We start from the raw sequence: 7901 nt of genomic DNA, 5'->3' as shown, positions 1-7901 counted from the left end.
GGTGCAGTTTTGACTCCTCCCCAGGAATCGAGTCTCTCTTGCCCTGGCTGAGTGGATAGGGTTCTTTGGAAAGCTTTTCATTAATTGATTGAGTATTGATTGGACTGCAAGCCTTTGCCCAATATCTCTAGTAGGATCCAAGACTCCCTCAGTTGAAGAAACCCTTCAAATTCCATCTGGGTTTATCTAAGTAATCCTAGTTTGTAAATTACTTTGAGCCTTGATATACAAGCTCCAACTGGAGTTCCACCCACCATCCATCTATCCATCTACTTATGAGTGGCACTGAGCAAACTCTTTCACCTCTCTGATCACCTACTTGCTTTCTCCCCTGTCCAGGGACCTTGAGGGTCAGTTGACATACCTGTAACGGTGTGACAGAAGTAAAGGACTTAGTATTTTGCTTTCAATTGCAAACTCTAACACTATGCTCAGTTCTTGAATAACTGGTTCTAATAAAACTAAACGCTTTTTGGTAATACGTATTAGAATTAAAGGGAAGAAAGGGATGAGAAACCCCCACATGACTCAACTCTCACTGAAGGAGCTGTTACTTGGTTGGTGACATTTTCGGGCTTGGAACTCCAGGTCCCAGCCATGGGGGATATGTAGGCCAGAAGACCCTACCATTTCTGCAGCCTATGGTCCTGCACTGTTACTGTGGGCAGGGGCTCTGCTTCTCAAACTATGATATGCACGTGACTGCCACAGAGGGTCTTGTTCATGTGCAGGTTGTGATTAGGAAGGTCTATGATGGGGCCTGAGAGTTTGCATCTCTACCAAGCTCGCAGGGGATGCCAACAGTCTCGTAGCATAGGACCATGCTGTGAGAACCACTAGAGCATCAAATGACCAAGCAGTCTTTTGATGGAGTGGACCGTTTACATGGCATCAGTGCACACAGTTGAAAAGATATGATTTGAACAAGGGATGCAGCTCTGGATAGTCATCCTGTAGTGTAGGGGAGGGTTGAGAATTTGGAGGGAGAGCATCCGATCATGACATGCTCATCATAACACATTGCTAGAATTCAGAGTGTTAAGAGTTTGAGGTTTATCTTCTGAACCTGACAGGCCCTCACTTAAGGGTCAGAAGAGGGTAAGATGTTCAACCATCTGACTTTCTTCCATTTAAACTAACACATAGGCTCACACGAGGTTTTCCTGTTTACTAAGAACCTCCATGTACCTTATCACTATCACATGCATTTGACATGTCAGTAAACCCGTTTTTACAAGTGGAGTCTCTGGATGGTGCAAATAGTTAAAACATGCAGTTACTAACCAAAGAATGCAGGTTTGAGTCCCTCCAGGGATCCTTCAGAAGAAAGGTCTGGGTATCGATTTTAAAAAAAAAAATTAAAAATCAATACTTGAAAACCCACAGAAACCACAGTCTACTCTGACACACATAAGCTTGTCATCAGTTGGAAGTGGCTTGATGGCAACTGGTTTTGACCAAGGTGTGAGGAAGGGGGAGTCTGAGCACAGAGAAGTTAAGCAAGCACCCTAAAGTCTTTCAGCCTTAGAGAAAGGGATTAGGAAAATGGGGGGGGGGGAGTCAAGGCTCAAACTCTGGTCCTGTGCATCTTTTTAAGAGCTCTGCTGGCCCATAGGGAGCTGTGCTGTTGACCTGAAGGCCTGCGCTGTTTGAATCCACCAAAGGCAAGAGAAAGATGGGCAGTCTCCTCCTCTGTGATTTACAGCCTCCACAAACCTGCCAGAGGGTTGGCTATGAGTTGGCTCCAAGTTGATGGCAATGAGTTAACTTGACCTGTGTAAGTGTAGAAGTCAATGAAACAGAAAGTGGTCCAGGAAGGAGTGCCTGGCTGAGAAATAAGCAGACACTGGTGTGTGGAATCTCATCTCCCCAAGGAGAGGAGGAATAAGGCAGAGTCCACTGCGTCTTCCTCACTCCAAGCTGAGCGACCTGGTGGCCTCTGAACAAGGCTGTATACACTGTGCCACACGCCACAAGGAGGATTGAGACGGGAGGATGAGGAGCTACTAATCAAGTACTTAGGAAATGGACCATCCATGAGGGGAGGAGGGTTTGCTTAAAAACAAGTTAAATGATGTCACCTGGTCTTTATGATGTTTTAAAACTACTGTTAGACATGGGAAATTTAGCCTGAATAAGCTGAGATTTATGTGCTGATCAGCTGGATCCTTAAACTTCCTAAGTGCTTAAAAGTGTACACATTTTTAACTTGAAAAATTACCAGGTTTGTCCAAAGGAAAATTCGCAAACATAAAACACGGAGCTCATTTGAAGGGAGAAATTCTCCAATGGAGTGAACCCAGCCTGTCATAAAGGAGCTAAACCAGGCATAAAGGAAAATGTCACATGTGTGGGAGAACCAGCTGTCTCTCCCCTCTTTTTAAATTTTTTTTAGGTTTTTATGACCAAGATGAGATTATAAAAGACTATATGAATGTCTGAACTGGGCATCAGGAGGGCCGGGAGGAGAGCGAGACCCATGCTCCCAGGTGGCACAGAGTTTGCTCCTAGAGGGTACATCTTTTTTCTTTTTTTTCTTTTTACGTCTAAATAAAGCCCTCCAGAGTGGTACATTTATAACCAGCAAAGAATTACTCAAATAAGAAATGCTGTCAGCTATTTATTTTAAAAGCTGTTTTTACTGAAGGAGAAGGGGGCGAAATTCCCTCTCCACTTTCCTCTACGTCCCGTCAGAAGGTTTGTGAGAGAGTTCTCTCCTGGCTTTCTCATCCGCTGTGGGAGACACGTTTAATCCCAGTTCGGGGATTATTTCTGCTCTTCTTTTCCTCACATCTCTCCCCTCAGAAGATGTCACTCCTTCCAAGAAAAAAGGAGAAGGGGGGATAAAAAGGATTGAATCTCGGACCTCTGAGTGTGGCTTAGGGATGGATGATGTTAGAGTGTATGCCTAAAGGATGTGGGAAGGATCTGTGACAAAATTCTAGAAATAATACTTATCCAGAAAGAAGAGAAGGTGGGAAGGAATAAAGGAAGGAAAACAAACAGATCAGGAAGCCAGAACACAAGAGCATTGTTGGAAAAAACAGGGAAAAGTGAGAAGAGAATTGTCCCTCATTTATGGGGGGAAAAAAATGGAATTGAGGACGGAGCCCCAGCTTCTTGCTTATACTGTCTTTCCTGAGAGTCAGGCTACTACTAGAAAGTTGGATGGTTTCAGTCTACCGGTTAGCTGCACCGTGGGAGGAGAAAGAGGGACATTTTTCTCCCGTAAAGATTCAGAGACTGAGACACCCAATAGAGGGTGACTGTAAGTTAGACTCAACTCAGTAAGAGTGAGTTTGACTGATTTTGGGTCCCTGCTGGCTTGGTCAGTCCCATTTCTAATCATGCCTGAGCTGTGAACTTAAAGCCCATAGTGTGAACGTCCTTCACTTCTGTGTTGCTATTACTCACATGTGTTGGCACGTCCATTTGCAGAAAAGGTCTCCTGGACTAGATCTCTACAATGGCCTCAAAATGAAAAGCCAGCGGGGATGGGACTTAGAGTCATGAAAATACTGGCAGCATCATTACTGGGAATGGAATGGAGAATAATACTGTGTTCAAATGGTGGTGCTGGCTGGCTCCTTTCATTTTTTCATCTTTGCAGGTTTCACTCAGAGTTAGATACCCAATTACTAGATGCCTGGCTTGATCTACAGGTGTGATGAAAATAATATGCTTGTTCACAGTCTTCAGGTTCACTACATTCATCTATAAAAAGCCCACCCATTCCTGAAGCACTGGGTCAAAGTCCTCCTCTGTCATGGACTCTTCCCAGCTAGCACAGGTTTCTTCTCCAACTTATGTACAGTTCAGAAATAGCACTTATCACCTTGTCCATTGTGAGCACTGTTGCTTATCTGAGTGCATGTCATAGCTCTCTGACCAGGCTAGGACTGCTCCCAAAAGACCAGGTCTAGACCTGGTTCATGTATTTCTCACAATATTGAGAATAGACTCCAACAAAAGACTCTTGATCATGAACACTGGCTAATACATTAAGCATATGCAGGCTTTATTCCAAGCACTTTTCTGATATTAATTTAAATCCTCACAGAGACCATCTAAGGACCTATCATAATTATCTTAAGAGGTGGCAGACCAGGACCTCTGGTGGCATAATATGTATCAGGTTGTGTTGCTAACCAAAAGGTCAGTGGTTCAAATCTACCAGCTGCTTTGCAGGAGAAAGATGGACAGTCCACTCCTATTGAGATTTACAGCCTCAGAAACCTGATGCAGGGTCTCTATGAGTTTTAAATGACTTGGAGTTACTAGTTTATCAAGAAGTGGTTCTGATGTAGAATCCTCACCTTCCAAGCAGAAATCTTTCCAGCCAATATGCCTCATTTCCAGCTAAACCACCTCAGACACAATCATTAACCATGTACAGGTGATGGTCTATGTGTTCTGAACAAGTGTCTCTAGGGTATGGTAGACAGGAATAAAGGCTTGCCAGTCTACGTCCATAAACCAGCTAGACTCTATGGATCACAGCAGTTTGATCCCCCTGTGTGTGGTGTTTCCAAGAGTCAGGGTCCAACTTAGTGGAAGCTGCATGGTTCAAAATCAGGAAAGGAGTGCATCAGGGCTGTATCCTGTCCCCATACCTTTTAAATCTGTATGCGGAACAGACCATTCAGGAAGCAGAGCTTTATGAGGAGGAGTGTGGCATCAGGATTGGAGGAAGACTCATTAACAACCTACAATATGCAGATGACACATGCTTGCTGAAACTGAGAAGGACCTGAAGTACTTGGTGCAAAAGGTCAAGGACTTGGATTGTCTCAACATCAAGAAGACAAAGGTTCTCACCACTGAGCTAATTGGCAGCACCATATTAGATGGAGAAGAGACTGAGGTTGTTAACAATTACAGCTTGCTCAGATTCACAATCAACACTCTTAACACCAGCAGTCAGGAAATCAAACGACAAATTGCATTGGGAAAATCTGCTGCCATGGACCTCTCCAGAGTATTAAAGTGCCGAGTGCAACTTCGCCGCCAGCAGCCGAAGAAGACTCAGACAAACAGGATTCATTGCAGAAGCTTTATTGAACAGAAAATGGCGAAATGGCCCCGTCTTCTTCCCCGGCACTTGCTTATATCCCTCTCGGTTCCACGCCTCCTGCTCTTACGTCTTAGAATCTCATTGGTGTTGAGGTCTTTCTAAACCAGGTCCAATGGACCAATAGCAATATTGCAGCCATAAATGGTGTTGTTTGTGCGTTAGTAAGTCAATGAGGAAGTGAGGTATCAGTGCCATCTTGTAATGGCGGCGTGCAAGTGCGGACCGCGCATGTGCAATGACGTCAATGATCTTCAACGGCTAGCCTGCTGCTGCGGTCGGCCTGCTGCATTAAAGAACAATGATGTCAGTCTAGATATAAAGGTGCACCTGATGCCTGCTGCATTAAAGAACAATGATGTCAGTCTAGATATAAAGGTGCACCTGATGCAGGCCATGGTCTTCTCAATTATGTGTTATGCTTCAGAGATTTGGACAGTGACTAAGGATGACAGAAGAAGAACAGATGCCTTCTAGTTGTAGTATGTGGGAAAGAGTCTTGAACATACCATAGACTGCCAAGAAAACAAATAGGTCTCTCTCGGATAGGGTGAAACCAAGTCTCTCCTTGGAGGCTAGGATTTTGAAGCGCCACCTCACTTACTTTGTGCAGGTAGCCAGGAGAGATCGGTCCTTGGAGAAGGACATCATGCTCAGAAGGGTGGACGGACAGCACAGGAAAGGGAGGCCCAGGATGAGATGGATTGATACAGTAACTGAGGCAAAAGGGGTTGGTGTTTTGGAGTTAGTAAGACTGGTTCAGGACAGTGAAGTGTTCAGAGCTACTATACATTGGGTCATTATATAGCACAAGTGACTCAATGGCATATAAAACCAATAACATACTATGACAGGTTTGGAAGCAGGAATGGCGTTCACTTCCTAAGTAACATGCCTCCAGGAACCCTATGAACTTTGATAAATGTGGATAGTTACAGAGGAGCTTCAAGCCTTTTGTTCATAGGGTCATTATGAGTCATGCTCAACTCAAAGGCAATCAACATAGCAATAACATCCTTATTTTAGAAGTGAGACATCTGAAGCACAGTGTTTAAACCACTGTCTCAAGATCACCCAGCTTTGTAGGTAGCAGAGCAAGAATTTGAAACCATGTGTCTCTTGCTGGTTGTTGTTCTATACCTTTATGTTGTTATAGTATGAATTTACTCATAGTGGATTTTCAGAGGCAGTAAATCACACGAGAGGAAATTCCTTTTTTCCGTGGAGTGGTTAGTGAATTTGAACCATGTACTTTCTTTAAATTGGCAGCATAACTCCTTACCATGAAACCAGCCTATTCATTCAGCCACTCTATTCAACTTTCAAAAGCCTCATCTGCTACTTAAGAGTCCAGTTAGAACAATACAGTCAACAATTTCATTATGTTTAATGGTCCAACTATAAGACAATTCATTTGCCTTTATTTTTTTTCTACCATGTTTATAATGTGCTTGTTGGATGCACAGGATGTTTACAAATTTACATGAGTGCCTGTTAGTGCCAAAATCCTTATTATTTTACTGTTTACACTGGACATTGATTCAGTGACTGGGATAATCGGTATGGGAGTGTCAGAGACAGTGCGATTGGCACAGGACAGAGCAGAGTTTAGGGCTGTTGTACATGGGGTCACTATGAGTCGCAAGCGACTCGATGGCACATAACAACAACAACAACAACAACAACAACAACACTGGACATGGAGTCAGGGAAAGATAGGAAAGATTGGAGTCTCATTTATCTATCACTTATCTAATCACCTTGCAGGGTGATTACAGGGAGCATTGGTCCTGGTCCTGAAGCCTGTAGAGAGTTGAACTGCTAATCCAAAGATGGTGCCTTTCAGCCAGTTGGAACCCACCAGCACTTCTAAGGGAGAAAGACAGGCAATCTCCTTCTGTACAATTGACAACCTCTGGAAACCCACTAACGGGTCAGTTATGGGTCAGTTCCATCTCAATAGCAATGAGCGTTATTTTAGGGGTTTGCAAGAATGAAATAACAGCATAGCATGCCTTCCATATAGAGTTGAATATAAAATTATTGTTTATAACAATGGTGTTTATAATAATGGTGCTGATTATTTTCTGGTGGCTGAGTGGTAAGAAGCTATGCTGCAATCCCAAGGCAACGCAGTTCGAATCCATCAGCTGCTCTGCAGAAGAAGTTTGGCCGGTCTGCTCCTGTGCAAATTATTGCCTCTGAAAACCTCCTGAAAGGTCAGCTGTGGGCCAGCTCTGACTCAAGCACACACATCTACAACATTGTGAAGTCAAGGATGGTTAGCACCCATCTGAAAATCCAAAGTCAGCCATGCCAAGCTTCACTTTCATCATGAAGCCCTGAATCACTGCCACTCTCTTCTGAAGGTGTGGAATGCTGTATCACACCACCGAGCAGTGCATGAAGACACTCATATTCTATTTTATTTCTAAGGGACTCTAATCAGGAATTGCTTGAGGGGTGGAATATCATGATGGTGAAGGTCTCAGTACCTGAGGTCAACCAGCATTACCCCAGACAGCTACCAACTTGTGCACAATGCATCCTCACGTGCACCATTTCTATAATTACAGTGTTAATGGAGCTCTCTGGTCCCGGTGAAACTGAGTCAAACAGACCGGAGTTTATATCTAGGCCACACACCATTTGTTACTGTGTCCTTCTCTGATGCCTAGTTTCCTCATCTGAAAGACAGAACTGTGATTGACTTTTCTCATGGGATTGTTGTGAGTCTACTTAAGTTGCTAAGTGAGAACTTGAACTATCAAAGCTTAGTTATATCAATTATTATTTTGAGAAACAAACAGAAGGGAAGGCAGAGAGGAAG

Source organism: Elephantulus edwardii, unplaced genomic scaffold, assembly GCF_000299155.1.
Source record: "Elephantulus edwardii isolate Elephantulus edwardi_28Jun2011 unplaced genomic scaffold, EleEdw1.0 scaffold00093, whole genome shotgun sequence".
Taxonomy (NCBI): Eukaryota; Metazoa; Chordata; class Mammalia; order Macroscelidea; family Macroscelididae; genus Elephantulus; species Elephantulus edwardii.
This window is presented reverse-complemented; position numbering follows the sequence as displayed.